Source organism: Pelophylax lessonae (assembly GCF_965119305.1).
Source record: "Pelophylax lessonae genome assembly, chromosome: 9".
Classification (NCBI taxonomy): Eukaryota; Metazoa; Chordata; class Amphibia; order Anura; family Ranidae; genus Pelophylax; species Pelophylax lessonae.
Window position 1 is genome coordinate 30,228,492 of NC_138776.1, and position 21,476 is coordinate 30,249,967.

A 21,476-nucleotide genomic window follows, 5' to 3' on the forward strand; every position below is an offset into this window, starting at 1 on the left:
GCCCCCTCTCGATCCAGCGATGTCCACGAGAGCCATGCCTCTCCTGGGACTCGCACTCCTGATTGGCTTTTGGCAGCAGCAGGAGCCCATTTAGCTAATCAGGAGAATGAGGGGGCGGGGCCGCACCTTGGCTCTGTGTGTGAATGGACACACAATGCCGCTGATTGGGAGTGCTCCTGCTTGGGTGCCCCCATTACGGGCTGCTTGCTGTGGGGGTACCCAGCAGGAGGGAAGAGCCAGGAGCACCAGCAGAGGATCCAAGAAGAGGATTATCTGGGCTTCTCTTTGCTAAACCAACTGCACAGAGGAGGTAAGTATACCATGTTTGGTATTAAAAAAAAAAAAAAAACACTTTACAATCATTCTAAAGAAGGTGCCTGAATAATTAATTTTGGGAAGCTAATATCCTGGAACATTGTATTACAGGCACAAAGAGCAACATATATTAAAGTGGAGTTCCACCCATTTTAATAACTTGGATTACATAGATGTATGTAATCCCCTTTAAAACTACTTTTACCAATGGAAACTTTTTTTTTTTTTTTGCTAGGAAATACCTTTTTTTCTTCTTTATTCATCCTCTCCTCACTTTCGGGTCCGGCCGCCGATCGGCGATTACGTTATTCGGCGATTCGCAAGGGCTGCTGGGATGTATCTCATGGGATGAAATCTCGCATTATTCCACAGGAGTCCTGAGCTGTACTCGTATGTATTGGATTGAGGCCGTGCTTCGCCCCGCCTCCTCTCAGTGAGCTGTACTCGGATATATTGGATTGAGTCCGTGCTCCGCCCCGCCTCCTCTCAGTGAGCTGTACTCGGATGTATTGGATTGAGTCCATGCTCCGCCCCGCCTCCTCTCAGTGAGCTGTACTCGGATGTATTGGATTGAGTCCGTGCTCCGCCCCGCCTCCTCTCAGTGAGCTGTACTCGGATGTATTGGATTGAGTCCGTGCTCCGCCCCACCTCCTCTCAGTGAGCGAGGACTGAAAGCATTATATCCCGTAGAGCTCACTGAGAGGAGGTGGGGCGGAGGCGGGGCAGAGCACAGACTCAATCCAATACATACAGCTCAGGACACCTGTGTAATTATGTGAGATTTCATCCCATGAGATACATCCCAGCAGCCCTTGCGAATCGCCGAATGACGTAATCGCCGATCGGCGGCCGGACCCGGAAGTGAGGAGAGGATGAATAAAGAAGAAAATAAGGTATTTCCTAGCAAAAAAAAAAACAGTTTCCATTGGTAAAAGTAGTTTTAAAGGGTATTACATACATCTAAAGTTACTAAAATGGGTGGAACTCCACTTTAAGACTTTATCTGTCTCATGCCCGGGATATTCAGACTGAACATATAATGAAGAAATGTATAAAAACTCCACGACATAACAATCTGTAGATGCATTAATTTACACTGTAGACAACTATTTAAAAATGATGACTTTAAACGTAAAAGTCAAGCTTAGCCCCACACCCCTCTACCCCATGAGTCTCCTAATTGGTCAAGGATGCCACCAATTATGTTAAAAGACCAATAGAGAGGCATAAGAGGAAGGAAGAGGTGGAGCCAAGCTAGAATTGTACAGCAGTATAAAATGGCTTATAATTTCAGGTGCCTCTGATTGTTTTCATGAAGAACTCAGCTAGAAAAATGAGAACCCAGTGGTGACTCTCCAACTTCCTTCAAAAAAAAAAAAAAAAATAGAACAATTTGAACTATTTTTGTAATACAAACCTATCTCACCTTGGCTGTCACCTCTATTACGTTGGCTGCCACCTCTATCACGTTGGCTGTCACATGGATATGTATATGCTGCAGCTCCAGTCTCCCCTAGAATCCGAGATAATAAAGAAAGTTTAAGAAATGGTGGCAGGTGAAAGGCCTAAGACAAAGGAGAAATACATTGATGGCTTGTCATTGACAGACAAGTGTACTACCCAGATAGATTGGAGATAAGACATCTGTTTGTTGTCTGATGCATTAAAACTAAACCTACCCAGTCCTAAGCAGGCCACAGATGGATCAAAATGTGTGTGGTTCAGCAGGGACTTATGGATGGCTGTTCCCACTCGACAGTAGTCAACCTATTCATAAATATATGTGCGCTAAATTATAAAACCGTGCATATAAATAGGTGTAAAAACCAAATGACTGAAATAGATTGGGATCTTGAACAATAAAGTCCATAAAAAGGGTTCATAAAAGTCCTAAAGTGCAAATAATCACATCCGTGCTTTAAATGAAGGATCCCACTTCACAACGAGTGAACTCTACAACATAGGGTGCTTGATTTGGAAAGGTGCAGGTGTTCCCCTTACCAGACGGGTGAAAATAAGGTGCAATAAACTCTCCACAAAAACATAAATGCAGTGATAAAGATAGACCAGCTCTGCCCACCTCGTGAACAGTCAAGAGTATATATCCTCTTACCAGATCAGATTGAGGTATAGTTATAAAATAACCACTGGATATCCTTTCAACCATCAGCTGTGTGTATAAAGGATGTTCCCCCAATTTTTGGCTTCCTGTTGTCCCGTGGAGGTAAACCTTCACCCCGGTATCCACAGGTATTCCCAAAATGAAAAGGGGGGACGGTCAGCTGACTGGGCTTTCCAAATCTTGTGATTGGCTTTGTCACCAAACATCCATAACACAGAATTCCATCCCCCTAGCACAGCCCACTGGATCAAGCTCCAGTTTTATCAATTTGTACACATATTTATCCTACAGGGTAATCAGATTTAGTTGCAGCTTTATTTATTTATTTATTTATCAGTGCTCCCTTCATTTTAAGTAGTCAACCTATTGATCGACTGGCGTTGAGTCTCTTGATGTCAGAATACAATGGCTCAGTGGGGAGTATTCCTCTATCCACCTTGATTGTGTGGATGGAGGAACCTATGGCCAGTCCTAATGTAAAACAATGTAGCAGTTTGTTCGACTGATTTGCTTTACCTAAATTTGTATTTCTTCCCATCTGGCTTTGGAATTTACACAGACAAAAAGCTGGTGACCTTAGTTTATTATACTGATGTTAATCCATACATTTGGTCACCCCCCTCCCACTAGGAGTGAGCTTCAGATTTGGACAAAAGTAGACTTTGGTCCAAATTTTACCTGTTCAGTGAAGAGTCGAACTTGATGGGGTGTTCACCGACCTTGTGAGTTGCATCGGGAAATGATACATTTTGACACAATATTACTACTGCTGCTAAATAATACAGCTTCCCGCTCAGGCTGGTTATTAGGAAACCAGTGGCTGCCATCTTCTTACTAACCAGTGGTGCATCAATGTCTGGCTCATTTAAGTGTGGGCTGTAAAATTCCTGTTTGACAAGTAAAGGTGAACAAAAGGTATCCGTGGTGTGTGGTGTGGGGTGGGGGGGGGTTGGTTGTTGGCTGACATCACTGACAAAATATAGCCATGGTCACCATCCCTGACCCCTTGTTTTCAAACCAACTGATGACCAGGAGTGGTGACGGGTTGGTGGATTGGTGTGTTTTTCTTTTGGTGGGTTAGTGAACATCATGATTGACAACGATCTACATTGCTAGATGGTGTGATTTATGATAGATTTGTAGGACATTTTTATTTTTAATAAAGAACCTATCACAATGTTTATGAATGTATATACAGTTTACATTTTTTTAAATGAGCAAATTACATTGTACCTGTACTCCTTCATGGAGGGAGAGGGGGGGGGCAATATCTGGGGGCCCCCTCTTTATTTTTAAGGGGACTCCCATATTCTAATAAACCTCCACCTGCATACCTTACCACCACTGAGCTAGGCTTGTAGGGAAGAGGTTCTTGTTTCCCCTGGCTACCCTCCCCTTGTTGAGTATGTGATCAGTTATGGTCTGGGGTGTGGAGGTGCATGCTTGTCAAACTATCATTTCCGGCCAGCCAGGCTTCATGTTCGGGTGATGGTTTGGTGTGTTATTTTTTTTTTTTTTCTGCATAGCAGACCTTCATCAAGGATAAAGGTTCTGAAATGAATTGGAGGGGGTGGCATCATTTACTTCTATTGTTTAAGGGTGTACTACAACAAAAAGTGACATTTTAGAAGGAAAGAAAAAGTCAGAAAGTCAGTAAATTACAATTCCCTTGCAGCTTTATTAAAAAAAAAAAAAAATGGTATTGGGACCCTTCCAATGCCACCCAAAATACAGTAAATACCAGAGCTGTATTTTGGGGGGTCCACATGATGTTTTGTTTTTTAGAAAAAAAAAAGCTTGTACACTGTATACATCATATACAGCATATGCACCACTTCACAGCAGATTTAAAGTATCTCTAAAGATTATTATTTAAAGGAATTTAGCATTTTTAATGTTCACAGTAGGCTTTATTAGAATTTTGGCTCCCCGTCAAACAGTATTTTTTTTTTTAATATCTTTGCGTTAATACATGTCCCCCAGGGCAATACCTAGCTATTAGGGCAGTACAATCCCTTTTGCTATTAATCTTTAACCACTTAAGCCCCGGAAGATTTTACCCCCTTCCTGACCAGGGCCCATTTTGCGATTCGGCACTGCGTGATTTTAACAGACAATTGCACGGTCGTGCAACGCTGTACCTATACAAATTTGACGTCCTTTTTTTACCACAAACAGAGCTTTCTTTTGGTGGTATTTGATCACCTGTGCGATTTTTTGATCATGCGCTATAAACAAAAAAAGAGCGACAATTTTGCAAAAATAAAATATTTTTCACATTTTTTTATATATGAGATTCCCCCCCAAAAAAATGTAAAAATCAAAATTTTTTAACAGTTTAGGCCAATTTATTTTCTGCTTCATATGTTTGGTAAAAAAAAAAAAAAAACGCAAAAAGCGTATTTTGATTGGTTTGCGCAAAAGTTATTGCGTTTACTAACTAAGGGAAAGATATTTGTAATTTTTGTTGTTTTTTTACGAGTAATGGCGGCGAGCTGGGATTTTTTTTGCGGGACTGCAACATTGCGGCGGACAGATCGGACCTTTGACGGACATTTGTGACACTTTTGGGGTTACCAGTGACATTACTACAGTAATCAGTGCTATACATATGCACTGTTACTGTAAAAATGACACTGGCAGGGAAGGGGTTAACTTTATTGGAGAAGGAGAGGTTAAGTGTGTCCCTAGGGGCGTGCTTCTAACTGTGAAGGGATGTGGTTGGTTGTGTAACAACAGAGATATACGATGCTGCATAGCAGGACCGTATGATCTTTGCACTTACACAGGGGAGAATGGCAGGCGGCTTTGTTTACATTAGCCGCCTGCCTTTCTCCTGGTGTATCGGACAATCGCGAGTGCCCGGCGGACATCGGGTCCTCCGGGCACACGCGCGGGGAGGTCCGTGACCGAGCGGGAGCGCGCCTTCGGGGGCGCGCGCTCGCTCCCTAGACCATCACAGGCTAGCGACGTAGTCCTACATCGCTTTGCCTGTGAGGGGCTGACCGCCGCAGTAAATAGTCGTGCGGCGGTCAGCAAGCGGTTAAATATCTTTGCGTTAATACATGTCCCTCAGAGCAATACCTAGCTATTAGTGCAGTACAATCCCTTGCTATTAGTCTTTAAAATGGCCAGAACTAATTTAGTCCCTATTGTCTTTAGTGGCATTCAGATTAATGTTCAGAACCTTAGCATGTTTGGCTGAACCCTACTCTAGGCTGTCCTAATGCATGGGGGCCCCATGATATTTTTGCATTACATCATACTTGCCAACTGTCTTGGATTTGCTGGGACAGTCATGCTTTTTACTAAGCTGTCCCAGGATGGCAGTGTCCCTAAACCAGTGCTGTGCCCTCCTGACCTCCCCTGTACTGCGCCTTTCTGTCTCCTCCCTGTATTGCACCATTTGTGTTGATTAGTCTTTGATTTATGGCATATTTTCTCATTGTTTAAAATTGATTTTACTGAAAGTACTAATCAATATATTTTCAATTCTATCAACTTTACATGAATTCTTCAGAGTAGGTGCGTAAATTGGGGGAGGGTAGGGGCCCAGTGTATTACTTTGCCCAGGGGCCCATGATTTTATTAAGACGGCCCTGCCCTACTCCCCACCCCCAATCTGTAAAGATTCCGTAAAGAAGCAGCAGACAGATTAGCTCATCCCAATTCTCTTTTAATCACTTACAAATTGATTAAGGGTCTTTTTAAAGGGGTATGTCCACTATACGTCTTCAGCACATCTCAGATCTCCATCACAGCTTCCTACTGCTTGTCTGACATGTCTGGGCATCTGTTAACCACTTAAGCCCCGGAAGATTTTACCCCCTTCCTGACCAGGCCCTATTTTGCGATTCGGCACTGCGTGACTTTAACGGACAATTGCGTTGTTGTGCGACGCTGTACCTAAACAAATTTGAAGTCCTTTTTTTCCCACAAACAGAACTTTCTTTTGGTGGTATTTGATCACCTGTGCGATTTTTTGATCATTTGCTATAAACAAAAAAAGAGCGACAATTTTGCAAAAATAATATTTTTCAAATTTTTTATATGAAATTCCCCCCCAAAAAATGTAAAAATCTAAATTTTTTAACATTTTTGGCCAATTTGTTTTCTGCTACATATGTTTGGTAAAAAAAAATCGCAATAAGCGTATTTTGATTGGTTTGCACACGTTATTGCGTTTACTAACTGAGGGAAAGATTTTTGTCATTTTTGTTGTTTTTTTTTAACGAGTAATGGCGGCGATCTGCGATTTTTTTTGCGGGACTGCGACATTGCGGCTGACAGATCGGACCCTTGACTGACATTTTTGACACTTTTGGGGGTACCAGTGACATCACTACAGTAATCAGTGCTATACATGTGCATTGTTACTGTAAAAAGGACACTGGCAGGGAAGGGGTTAACTTTATTGGAGAAGGAGGGGTTAAGTGTGTCCCTAGGGGCGTGTTTCTAACTGTGCAGGGATGTGGCTTTTCATGTAACAGCAGAGATCTACGATCCTACATAGCAGGACCGTATGATCTCTGCTGTTACACAGGGGAGAATGACAGGCGGCTTTGTTTACATTAGCCGCCTGCCTTTCTCCCTCCTTAACTGACGATCGCGAGTGACCGGCGGACATCGGGTCCGCATGTCACTCGCGCGGAGGTGTCTGTGAACGAGCGGGGGCGGGAGCGCGCCTCCGGCGGCGCGCACTCGCCCCCCTATTGGCTCACAGGCGAGTGACGTACCCATACGTCACGTTGCCTGCACGGGGCTGACCGCCGCAGTATATGTACTTGCGGCGGTCGGCAAGCGGTTAAGGAGTTACTTGGTATTATTGGCTATGCCAGGTTTACCCTTGTATGGTCCAATAATTCACTTCCTGAATTTGGGAAGCTGCGAGGACTTCAGGCCTGGGCCAGAAGTGGTATTCTGACAATTTCCCACTTATGTGAAAAATCAATTTTTCAAATCATTTCAGCAATTGCAATTAGAATTTTCTTTAGACAAAAGGTCTTTCTATCAGTATCTTCGAATCAGACGTGCCTTTCAGGTCCAAATTGGCTCCCTCAGCTTCATAATTGCAGATAACTTTCATTTTTAATTTTTGTTGAGACATCCAGCTCCATGTAAAAAGCAATGGAAACAAGAGGTCATATTCCTGATGTCTGGGACCAGGTTCTGCAAAGGATCCCTCTTCTTTCCCCTTTCCCCATGTATCAGCTAACGCAACTGTTTATTATCCATCGAGTATATCAGACTCCGCATGTTCTTTGTAGCATAGGTCTACGGCAAGATTATTGCTTTAACGAATGTAGTCAATCGCAGGGAAGCCTGATTCACTTGCTCCGGCACTGTGCTAAGCTTACATGATACTAGACAGAAGTTATTCCAATTATTTTTCCTTGTGTCAGCACATGTGCACTGTAGCAAGCCTGATTGACTCTTAGCTGACCCTCCCTCTTCCAGTCTGAGCCTTTACAGTGGATTAGAGGAGAGTAATACAGGTCACATTTAGGTACTTACAACAGTGATTAATAAAATGACATTTTATTTTTAATAACATATACATGTAGCACCCTTCTAGTCAGATGCTAGATTGTAATTTCGTTTTTTGGCTTTTCTGCTTAACAGAGAAGTGGCAGGTAAAAGCATATTTCAGCTCTCTGCTTATCAGAGAGCTGGATCAATTAGTCCCTCCTGTCATGTGTGATGCTTTTGGGCTGAGGGAGTGTCCCTACTGTATCCAATGGGGAGGCCTGTTGGACAGTAATAAAAACCCAGCCCATCATACATCGGCTCTTGTACTGCCCCATGGGTTTGGCACAGTTGTGGTGCATCATGGGAGGGGGTATAAGAGCCAAGGACGCATGTGACAGGAGGTCTTTGGGTGGTAAGCCAGGTCCCAGGAGGAGGGTGACGGCTATCTCTCCTGAGTCTCCTCCTGTCAGTTGTGGAAGGTGGTCACAGGTGGTCGGCCTAGGGACACAGGAGTGTGGTGCTGAGCCAGGAGGTCCAGGAAGCTGATAAGTAGAGGTGGAGGCAAAGCAACCTTGGGAAAAACAGTGTCCGTGAGTACCAGAAGGCTTGACAGGGGTCTGTCCAGGAAAGGGGACCACTCCAGTGGAGAGTCAGTGGACGGGTGTCAGTGCACACATGCAAGTAAGAAAGGGGGTGCCAAGTTAGAACCCTGAAGAATAGCTCTAACAGGATCACATTATCTATCTTCACTTCTGTGGCAAGGTGAAGCAGCGGCCTTGCCGCATCCACACTACAGCTAGTTGTCCTCAAGCTTTGTGCATAGTTTATAGTTGGAGTATCCCTTCTCCTATCCCAGTTCCAAAATAAAACACCAAAAATTAATATTCAAGGACTGATTCTTGTCTGAACTTAAATCCATAAAGAACTAAGTAATCACCACCAGTTGCTAAAAGTAACCCAGGGGGAACTGTTTCAGCAGCTCCTATGGGGGGCAGTGCTACATACATAACTTAATTTAACAATGTTATCTTTAGGTTTCGTTTTTAATGTTTTGTTTTTCAAGAGTTGGGTGTCCTAAACCACTATAACTGCCTTTTCTCTATAACCCCTCCTCATCACCTAACCCATAATATTTTTTATATCACTCTGTCTTAATTGGTGGGTCCCCTCTATGCCATTAGACATCATTTAGACTTTTGGACATTTGGAGGAGTCTTGGTAGAATTGTATGCCCAACTCCAACCAAGGTGAAGGAACCCAGTTTCAACCACAACAGATGCTTACAGCTTTCTCCACATTAGTCCTTATCTTACCTTGAAAGATGAAAGCTGATAATTAACAGTAAGTCTTATTATTCACCGATTTTCTTTGTCCTGGTTTTTATTGGTCAGTTCAGAGAGGCCATGACATGGGTTTGTATTACCTATATGGGTTTACTGAGTCTGCTTGTACGTATACGCATATATTGCTCCATGCAGTTTTGATACCTGTATATTAGTTAGGATTCTCTGACATTACCTGTTACTATTTCTTCTGCTACAACAGAGGCTGTCTGGAAGGTCGAGACCCTGTTCTGCAAATATGTTGCCAAAGTGAACTCCGTTGCTGTGTTGCTGACCTAAAAGATTTGAAAGAATTTATTATATAGCTTGAAAAAAAAAAATGATACATCAACCAGGTATGATACCTTAACCACTTAAGCCCCGGAAGATTTTACCCCCTTCCTGACCAGGGGGTATTTTGCGATTCGGCACTGCGTGACTTTAACGGACAATTGCGCGGTCATGCGACGCTGTACCTAAACTAATTTGACGTCCTTTTTTTCCCACAAACAGAGCTTTCTTTTGGTGGTATTTGATCACCTGTGCGATTTTTTGATCACGCGCTATAAACAAAAAAAGAGCGTCAATTTTGCAAAAATAACAATATTTTTCACATTTTTTTATATTAAATTCCCCCAAAAAAAAAAGTAAAAATCAAAATTTTTTAAAATTTTCAGCCAATTTGTTTTATGCTACATATGTTTGGTAAAAAAAATCGCAAAAAGCGTATTTTGATTGGTTTGCGCAAAAGTTATCGCGTTTACTAACAAAGGGAAAGATTTTTGTCATTTTTGTTGTTTTTTTTTTTAACGCGTAATGGCGGCGATCTGCGATTTTTTTTGCGGTACTGCGACATTGGGGCGGACAGATCGGACCCTTGACTGACATTTGTGACACTTTTGGGGTTACCAGTGACATTTCTACAGTAATCAGTGCTATACATATGCACTGTTACTGTAAAAATACACTGGTTGTGAAGGGGTTAACTTTATTTGGAAGGGAGGGGCTGTGTGTGTCCCTAGGGGCGTGCTTTCTACTGTGATTGGCTGTGGGTTGAGCTGTAAGGACACTGATCAACGGATCTACATACTAGATCCGTTTTATCAGTGTCTTTACAGCGAGGAGAATGACAGGCAGCTTGTTTACACAAGCTTCCTGAAATTCTCCCTCTCCCCCGCCGATCGCCGAGTGACCGGCGGACATCGGGTCCGCTGGTCACACGCGCGGGGGGGTCCGTGACCACGCGGGAGCGGGAGCACGCCTCCGGGGGCACGCGCTCGCTCCCTAGACCCTCACAAGCTAGTGACGTAGCCCTACGTCACTTTGCCTGTGAGGGGCTGACTGCCGACGTAGATCGGCGTTAGGCAGTCGGCAAGTGGTTAACTTGGCTAATCTGAAAAAAAAAAAAAAAAACGGAATATGCCTAATACAGTATTAAATTAATTGTCTTAAAGTGGGGGTTGTTAAACTCCATTTCATCACGGGCCGTATCAGAATTATGGTTGCCCTCAAAGGGCTGGTTGTATCTGTAGGACTAGATTTCCAGAGCATCCCACCCTTCCTACATCAGGTGTCAAGAACCCCCCCACCATCAGAAGTCAAGAGTCCCCCACCCTCCATAACACCACAGTGCACCCCACTTACCTTGTGCTACTGCAAACCTGGGAAGTAGAAAGTGCAAGGTCTGGAGGAGGACCAGAGGAGGGCTGGAGTCAGCTGCTCCATCTTCTGAATGCTGAGATTAGGGGGAGGTAGAGATGAGAGGGTTCTGTACAGAGAGGTGCCGAATCTGTGGGAGGAGTTTTGCCTTCCTCTCTACTGCTGAGTAGGGATGATCGAACTTTTGAAAAGCTTGGTTCGGCCAGAACACCCGAACTTCCCAAAGGTTTGGGTCCGGATTCCAGAACCCCATTGAAATCAATGGGACCCGAACTTCGGTAATCAAAAAACACCATTTTGAATCCCTAAAACCCAATAAATGCCCCTAAAAAGTGCCTAGGGTTCTGGGTCATGCCCCAGGGACTATTAATCACACAAAAAAAAGTTCTTAAAAATAATCTTTTTTGATAGAGAGCCAAATATTGAAAAAATTATTGAAAAAAAAAAATGAGAAGTGAAGTTTCAGCTCTGTAGCATGTCCAGAACCAGAAAAAAAAGATAATTTTTCTTAGAATTTTTAGTAGAGCAGGGATGGGGTTCCGCTCCTTTCACACCTGGGCGTTTTTGTTGCAGGCGTTTATTGGGCATTTTTTTGGGCGTCTTTGGAGGCAGGCATAACATCTGAACTTCTGTATAGGGGTATATATACACACACACACACACACACATGTGTATATATATATATATATATATATATATATATACACATACACACATATAGGTGTGAAAGGAGCGGAACCCCATCCCTGCGCTACTGAAATTATATATATATATGTGTGTGTGTATATATACCCCTATACAGAAGTTTAGATGTCATGCCTGCCTCCAAAGACGTCCACAAAAAAGCCCAATAAACGCCTGAAACAAAAACGCCCAGATGTGAAAGGAGCGAAACCCCATCCCTGCTCTACTAAAAATTCTAAGAAAAATTATCTTTTTTCTCTGGCGGTCACCCTGACATGGATGAGTTCGGTCACCCTGGCATAGCAGTCAGAGTCAAGTTCACCCTAAACTACATTACGGTCACCCTGACACTTAACACTTTCCCTACAGAAACTAGATTATTGAATCTAACTATAGTGGTATATAGTACCCTAACTACACTGCATATCCCTTTCCTCACACTAATAATTGCTAAATGACACTTTTGCAGCAGGAGTAACAGAAGTGCTTCCACTCTCTTCCACAGCCTCTCTATTACAGTGCTAGAGATTTGGCGGGGCTATGTTATATACTGGGAGGGCGTATTCACTACTGATTGGCCTCTGGACCCCCTAGTCACTCCAATCACATTTCTAGCAGACTCATGCCCCCTCAAGTGACTTTTACTCACGTTTCTGGTCCAATCATGGGCTTTTAAAGCCCAGTTCCTGTCCCATTGCATTTTGGGCGGTTCTGGTGCCGAATTCCAAACTTTTACCGCAAACAGTTCGGAATTCGGTCGAATTTCGAACAGCCAATGTTCGGGTAGAACCGATGGTCGACCCGAACTGTTCGATCATCCCTACTGCTGAGAAGGTGGGGGGTCAAGATGAGCCTCTCTGTGGCTGCTGGGAGAAATGAGAAGTGCAGGATCTGGTAGAAGAGTTCTGTTCTCCTCTCAGCTGCCAACTGCTTAGACAAGGTGGGGGTGAAGAATAAGGGGGGGCCACAGCTGCAGCAGAGGTGTGAGGGAAACATCAAATGGCCTGGAGGGCCAGATTCAGCCCCTGGGCCTTGCGTTCGACACATGTGTCTTAAAGGACAGTGTGCAGATCGGGGAATGCTCTTTGCAGACACTAACTTTTCTTTGTATGGGCAAAGGGACATTATCTCCTGTGGGAGATTAGCTCGGTGGCAGGCGTGGATGACCCCTTTGGGGGGGTTCGTTACACAGGGAGATAGCCGAGAAGTGGTTGCAAACAACAGTTTGGTTTATTCTTGCAATTTACTTCACACAAGTGCAAGCCTCAAAAACAGCAAAATAAAAATAAAACACAAAATAAATCCTTGCCACTGTGGTCGGCTACCTTCTCACATACAGGAACCTACCTACGGAGTCTGTCTCCAACCTACTGTTGGGCAAACTTTGCTGATCCTACAGCAGACACTCAATAGTCCATGTTTTTTCTTCACACAACATGTCCATTGATCATGTCCCTTTTCCTCTTCACATTGAACATGTCCCTTTGCTTGTCTCTTCACATAGCAAACAGTTCATTTATTTCTTCCACATAGAAATAGTTCATTTTCTCACCTTGAGAAGTCTTCACACTTTTTACCCTCCTCAGCGCACATTGCTCCAGGAGGTCTTCTCCCATGCTCACACAGCGTCGGGAGGCACACATCTGACTGTCCTCCTCTCCCCAGCTTCACACAGCGTCAGGAGGCAGCAATCCTTCTCCCAGGCTTCACACAGCGTCAGGAGGCAGCAATCAATAGACTTCCTTTGGACAAATTATAGGGGCCTTAACTTCCTCATTCCGAACAGCTGAAGGCCTTTCAACTTCCTTAAGCCGTCCTGGCTACCTTTTCAGCCGACACCCTATAGTAATTGGTGAACTTTCTAAACCAGGTGGAAATGTATCTCCTGTCTGTGACTACATCCACAGATTTACCTGACTTCCTGTCACATACCCCCCCCCCCTCTTGTTTCAACCCTAGGGTTGGGACACAGTTTTCTAGGCACGCATGTGTCAGGCACTTCTCTTGACTCTCACTGATAAGCCTCCTAGTATCTTCAAGCTTCAGGATGAAACTGTTTCTGTCATCTTCATTGACAGATTTCTCATAAATGTCAGACAACTTTTCCCTCATCTCCTATACACATTTCTCAACTGCATTTTTGGCATCATTTCGCTCCTTCTCAATTTTGTCCTGCATAACCGTCTGTCCTATCCGCCATGGAGGGCCGTGATCCATAGGCAACTCAATTGTGCTAGTCTTAAAGTCTTCAACATTCTTAACCCCCTTAGCGGTAATCCCAAGCGTGACTCGGGGTTGATTTTTCATATCAGGAGCGGTAACCCCGAGTCACGCTCGGGGTGGATTGCAGAGAGCGCAGCGGTGTTCTCTTACCTTCTCCTGGCGATCCAGCGATGATCTCTCATTGCTGTGACCGCCAGCCGAGAGTCCCGCCGCTCCTCCGTCCCTCCGTCGGTGTGATGACTTCCTAGTTCCGTTCCCTGCAGCAGCAATGCTGCATGGGAGCGGAACTAGGGAGGGAAATTCAAAAAAAAAAAAAAAAACATTGCACAAAACACAAAACACATTTTATATTATTTATATATATATATATATATATATATATATATATATATATATATATATATATATGCATATATATATATATATATATATATATATATATATATATATATATATATATATATATATATATATATATATATGCATATATATATATATATATATATATATATATATATATATATATATATATATATATATATATATGCATATATATATATATATATATATATATATATATATATATATACACATACATACACCGGTATATATATATATGCATATATATATATATATATATATATATATATATATATATATATATATATATATATGTATGTGTATATATATATATATATATATATATATATATATATATATATATATATATATATATATATATATATATATATGCACACACACATATATCTATATATAATATATAATGCATGAATTATAATCTAATCAATAATATAATTTTATTATATATATTATATATTAAATAATAAAATAATATTATTGATTCGATTATAATTCACGTGTTTGTGTTTCAAATTTATCGCATCTGGGTTGTCTACTAGACTCTTGTTTTGGTCAGGTTTAAGTCAGTAATTACTAAGAATTGTAGGCCTATAATACATAACGCCAAATTTCCATGAAAACAATTGTACCGCTTTTGGTATGTAATTCCTGACATAATCATACCGCCAGGGAGGTTAAGACGCCTCTCTCTGCAATCAACAAATGATTTCCACAACACTTTGAGAACCTCTGCTTCACTTGGCTTTGTTCCAAGAAATGTCTGTACTTTATCAACTTTCCTTCCACCATCATATGGGTCAAAGGCAGTAGCTTCATTAATTAGCCGTAGACAGCTGAACCCAGCGATCTGGGTGGTATCCATTACAGACCTCCTCTCTGCATCAGTGAAGAAGCATGGAACTGCAACACAGTCTATTACAGGTTTCTTCAATGCACTTTCTGCTATTTTCCCTTGTAGCTCCTTTTCTTTATCTGAACTCCACATGGAATGTATCTCAAAATCGCGCTCAAACTTCTGCCACCTGTCTTTCACCAGTTCCATTTTGGAAATATTCCCTGAAAGGCACTTATTCATTTGCTTCACATTTTCACCAACAGCCTTAGTTTTCTCCACTAGGTGGTGTTTGCTTTTTTCTCCAAGTTTTATATCACTTGCCTTCGTTTTCTACACTAGGTGGTGTTTAATCCAGAGGGGTGATTCAAACAACATGTCATCAAATTTCTGATGCTCACTCAGGACAGACCCCAAAACACTGATCCTTTTATAAACTGCATCAGGCACATTATCCCCTCTTTGGGACAGATCCTCTGTTGCCAGTAATTCCTCTTCAAGTTCTTCCAACTGAATCTTCATCTCTTCTACTTGCTGTTCTAAGGCTCGCTTAGACTTTTCTAGCTCCTGAACGCTTTTCCCAACATCATCCTTGGAGCTGACCAAATCTTCCATTTCTGTACACAGCTGTGTGTTAACTCTTTCTAGTTCAGCCTTACACTCTAGAGCTTCCTCCAAGGAGCGAGCCAAGAACAGGGCTTTGCTCTCTTTATCACGCGCCTCTGCTTCTGCACGGTCGCGTTCTTCTGCATATTTTGCAGACACAGTCTTCTCCTCACCAAGCATCTGATCCAACTTCTTTTTCACATTTTCAACATTTTCTAATGAACCAACGCTTTCTTCCATGCGTTTTTTTCATATCCGCTATCTGAGCTTGCAATGTTGCGACTTGCTCTGATAGGTTTTTCTTGGCTTCCTCCTCCTCTTTTAATTGTTCCAGGAAGCCATTTTCTCATCTTCCATTTGTTTGAGTTTTGTGCTAAAACTCAGCCTTTGACACCTCTCTTCCTGTAAGAGTTCCTGCGTGTCTTGCAGCTGCGATTCCAAGATAGAGAAATCTTTGGCAATTTCTCTAGATTTTTTGTCTGCTTGAGAAAGCTGATTTGTGACATTGTCCAACTCCACCTGCAGTCGGTTTGTCTTCTCTGACAGCTTAGCACACAATCGTTCACCTTCTGACACCTTGACTTGCGATTCCTGCAGCTGTGCCTCTACTTTTTTGCTCTTGTGTTCAGAATCTCCTTTTCCCTGCATAAGAGCCTTCACCTCATTGGCTAGTTTCTGGGAATGAGACTGTAATTCTGCCACACAGGCTTCTTTCTCCTTTAACTGCTGCTGGACACGTTGGGTTTCATCTTTCCAACTTTCACAGTCTGTACGTAATTCATCTACCACATTGCTCAAAGTGGTGAGCTCATACACAGTACTCAGTAATTTAGCCTCTCTCTCACTTTTCTCCTTGTAGCTGAGAGACAATGTCGTTTTCAGAGCGACATTCTGTTCCTGCGCCTCTTGCAGGTCTATTTTTGTAGCTTCCAAAGACTGAAGACTTTTTTCCATCTGATTACGCAACTCCAACATATCACACATACTTTGCTTCTGCAAAGTCTGAATTTCAATTTCCTTTTCCATGAGGATGGTATCTTTCTCCATTATAGTCTCTCTACGTTTGTGCAGTCTATTACAGGTTTCTTCAATGCACTTTCTGCTATTTTCCCTTGTAGCTCCTTTTCTTTATCTGAACTCCACATGGAATGTATCTCAAAATCGCGCTCAAACTTCTGCCACCTGTCTTTCACCAGTTCCATTTTGGAAATATTCCCTGAAAGGCACTTATTCATTTGCTTCACATTTTCACCAACAGCCTTAGTTTTCTCCACTAGGTGGTGTTTGCTTTTTTCTCCAAGTTTTATATCACTTGCCTTCGTTTTCTACACTAGGTGGTGTTTAATCCAGAGGGGTGATTCAAACAACATGTCATCAAATTTCTGATGCTCACTCAGGACAGACCCCAAAACACTGATCCTTTTATAAACTGCATCAGGCACATTATCCCCTCTTTGGGACAGATCCTCTGTTGCCAGTAATTCCTCTTCAAGTTCTTCCAACTGAATCTTCATCTCTTCTACTTGCTGTTCTAAGGCTCGCTTAGACTTTTCTAGCTCCTGAACGCTTTTCCCAACATCATCCTTGGAGCTGACCAAATCTTCCATTTCTGTACACAGCTGTGTGTTAACTCTTTCTAGTTCAACCTTACACTCTAGAGCTTCCTCCAAGGAGCGAGCCAAGAACAGGGCTTTGCTCTCTTTATCACGCGCCTCCGCTTCTGCACAGTCGCGTTCTTCTGCATATTTTGCAGACACAGTCTTCTCCTCACCAAGCATCTGATCCAACTTCTCCATTATAGTCTCTCTACGTTTGTGCAACTCGGAAAAAAAGAAGAGCAGTGGATTCTTCCCACTGTAACATCTGAGCCTGCAAGTTTCTATGCTCCATTCTAAGCAACTCCAGGGCTTGTTCCTTTTCTTCTATTTTCCGTTGCAAGGCATCCAGCTCAGCCCTGCACACATACTCGGTTTCCTCCAAACCGATGGCCTCCATTGGGTGCTTGCGTCTCTGTTTCCAGCCTGCCATGCTCTCTTGGTGAGCCTTTTGTTGAGCTGCAAAGCTCCGCTGAAAATCCGCATTTGCCTCAGTGTTGCTAGGGACAACAACCTTTCTCTTTAGCAGATTCTGTTCAGGCATGGATGGGGCTCGTTCAGGCGGTAACATCCCCTCCATCCATAGAATCCGGTCTCTCATTTCAAATATCTTTGCATCTTTTAGGCGTTTTGATCGCCCCATCTTCAATAACTCCACAATAAATTTTTCACAGTCCAGCAAAAATTTTGAGACCACTGTCACTTTAAAGCCAGTAGCTTTTCTCTCTCTTGCAGGATCTCCTTTCCTGCAGACACAGTTTGTGCAGTCTCATGCACCAGACACAACAAAGTCCATCAAAAATTTTGAGATCACTGTCTCTTTAAAACAAGTAGTTTTTCCTCTCTTTCAGGATCTTCTCTCCTGCACACACAGATTGTGCAATCTCATGCACCAGACAAAGTTCATAGAACATATGCACTTCTTTGCAGGGATCTCTGCTTCTGCCCAATGCATACCTCCACCATATGTGGGAGATTAGCTCGGTGGCAGGCGTGGATGACCCCTTTGGGGGGGTTCGTTACACAGGGAGATGGCCGAGAAGTGGTTGCAAACAACAGTTTGGTTTATTCTTGCAATTTACTTCACACAAGTGCAAGCCTCAAAAACAGCAAAATAAAAAAATAAATAAATAAATCCTTGCCACTGTGGGCGGCTACCTTCTCACATACAGGAACCTACCTATGGAGTCTGTCTCCAACCTACTGTTGGGCAAACTTTGCTGATCCTACAGCAGACACTCAATAGTCCATTTTTTTTCTTCACACAACAAATGTCCATTGATCATGTCCCTTTTCCTCTTCACATTGAACATGTCCCTTTGCTTGTCTCTTCACATAGAAAACAGTTCATTTATTTCTTCCACATAGAAATAGTTCATTTTCTCACCTTGAGAAGTCTTCACACTTTTTACCCTCCTTAGCGCACATCGCTCCAGGAGGTCTTCTCCCATGCTCACACAGCGTCGGGAGGCACACATCTGACTGTCCTCCTCTCCCCAGCTTCACACAGCGTCAGGAGGCAGCAATCCTTCTCCCAGGCTTCACACAGCGTCGGGAGGCACACATCTGACTGTCCTCCTCTCCCCAGCTTCACACAGCGTCAGGAGGCAGCAATTAATAGACTTCCTTTGGACAAATTATAGAGGCCTTAACTTCCTCATTCCGAACAGCTGAAGGCCTTTCAACTTCCTTAAGCCGTCCTGGCTACCTTTTCAGCCGACACCCTATAGTAATTGGTGAACTTTCTAAACCAGGTGGAAATGTATCTCCTGTCTGTGACTACATCCACAGATTTGCCTGACTTCCTGTCACACTTCTTAAAGTGGCCCTCATGTGTTTAGTTACATGGGTAAAGTACAGGTTCACTTTAAATATGTGCACTTCAGACATACAAAGAACAGCTCAATCTTCGTCCCTTTAGGTATTCAACCTTCAGCCCAAACCACCTCCTGGCCCAGCCAAACATATCTACAGTCATCGCTGGCTTTTACCAAATGTCAAACAGCAGGGAGGATGGGTGTACTGTAGTTCTAATATAGGACAAAGTTGGAGAAAGTCTACAAGAAAAATGTTGTATAATATTAAAAAACTGATAGAGAGGAGAGTTATTTTACTTACTGACTCTAAATAGAAGAGTGCCTTGTTGCCATCCATTCTATAATTCTTAATACTTTGTACCTATATTAAAATATAATGGAGAAGATGTAATGGTAACCCACCATGGCTTTGTATTGACATAGTTTAAAAACTATTATTTAACAATTTCCCTCTACCCCTACCCCAATATATCATTAAAAGAAATATATACTTACCCTGTTTCCAGGTTTCTTCAGCCAGGTTTGATGATGTCACAGATCCTCTTTTGTGTTGCTGATATCATTGGGGTTAACTTGATGTGGTGTGTCTGCTATTTGGCCTGTTAAGGTTCCCATAGCGGGTGGGGGGGGGGGGTATTTAAGCATAAGGGTGTGGGTCTCTAGATCTCTTGCTTGAAAGATTGGTCAAGGGAAGGAGAGGGACCATACATTGAGACATGTAGTGTGGCACTGAAGCAGGTCACCTCTTGGTGGGACCCTGAGCAGGACTATTAGTCAGTGCATGACTGAAAGATGAGAACTACTACAAGATAAAGGTGTAAGACACGACAGCGTAACCCAAATACTACCTAAACTGAAAGAATGCTGATTGTGTGGGACCTGTAACAGTGGTTCTAAAGTCTGAAGGTTTTTTTATGCATGAAGATAAAAGCCTTTTATAAGCAGCTTCCCCACCCCCCCTCCCCAGCCCTCTCTAAATACTTTCCTGAGCCCAATCTTGATTCAGCTATGTGCACAAAAGCAGCTGCATTACTGGTTCTCACTCCTCATTGGCTCAGAAACAGCAATAGAAGCCAGTGGCTCCAGCTGCTGTCAATCACAGCCATTGCGGAGGGAAAAGGGGGCAGGGCTTAGACCCATTCTGTGTGTCATTGCTTGGAAGAAAGCATACATGAGTGCCCCCATAACAAGCAGCATTTTATAGGGACACTCAGCAGGGGGGAGGAGCCAGGAGCGCTGGTAGGGGACTTGAGAGGAGGAGGATCAGGGCTGCTCTGAGCAAAACCATTATACAGAGCAGGTAAGTATAACATGTTTGTTTTTTTCCTTTAGTATCAATTTAGGGTGCTTTGTGATTGCTGAATCTAAACTTTCCGAAGAACCCTAAAGTGTATGGGAATGGGGAATGAAGTGTATACCTAAATGTTTAACTTTCTGAGTAATGGAGAGAGAAAGGAAAAAAGAAGTAGCCAGTTTAGGAGTGGAGACAGTGATGACCGGTGACAGAGGTTCTGATGGAGGGGTGGATTGGTGGCTGTATGGTCTACCTTTTTAGTGGCAGGGACCCGAATCTAGGGCCTGCTGCGCTACAAAACCCTCCTATGGACTGGGCCTGGACCAGAAGTGTGAGAGACCTCACAAAATGTACAACCGTTTACCTCCATGCCTTTGGGTTGAAGAGTAAAATGTAGCGTGTTACAGAACTGGTGGAGGCAGATCGGTGTTCTATGCTATCTCCCTCAAAATAGTTTGGTAGTAAATGCTGGGACAGGTGTCACTGGTAGGAGAAAAGACATTATCCTTCTGGTGTGGGACCCAAAGTAACCGGTTGGACTCCGGCCATGAGAGGGTGACAATTCACACATAATATGGCTCCAACATGCAAAAACTAAAACTATTACGTCATAGCATGCTGGTTTCTCTGTGCTACCGTATCTTTATGACCAACCAGAGCCATTCTACTCTCTACTCCATAGTGGAGCACTTTGACAGGAAGTCCGTTAAATTGTTGGGCATCAGCTTCTCTCCCCTCCTTCTCTCGGTAACTTAATGGTTGGACCTTAACACCGCATTCAGATTGATCTGACTCTGACAAGTCGCGGTCCGTCACGTTCCCACTGTGTAGTACAGGAGCCGTTCTAATAGGAGCGACACAACTTAGAAAAAGGGTCCTGTACTACTTCAGGGCGACCTGGTGGCAACTTGCATAGACATTAATTTTATGAAGTCCGTGCAAGTCGTGCCGAAGTTGCGCTGCACGCGACTTCACAGGTCGCCCCCTAAGTCGGAGCGATGTAGTGTGAACGGAGGTTAAAGGTTGATGTATGTATCCTCAACTACTGCCCCATCTTCTAGTTGCCATACACTAGTTGGAATTTCTTAACCATGGGGTTGGTCTAGATATGATTGTCACCCCCATAGGGTAGTGGGACGCAATATGGGCTCTACATA

General features: G+C 43.1%; 1 long non-coding RNA gene across 1 annotated transcript; it reads right to left on the bottom strand.

Annotated features, from left to right (window-relative positions):
- Positions 1-1,780: 1,780 nt before the first annotated feature.
- On the bottom strand, positions 1,781-19,356 carry LOC309563048. Its single transcript, XR_014225708.1, has 3 exons — positions 19,327-19,356; positions 9,425-9,524; positions 1,781-1,828 (listed from the first exon to the last, which is right to left on the bottom strand). It is a non-coding gene; the product is annotated as an uncharacterized lncRNA (long non-coding RNA).
- Between the last annotated feature and the right edge of the window lie 2,120 nt (positions 19,357-21,476).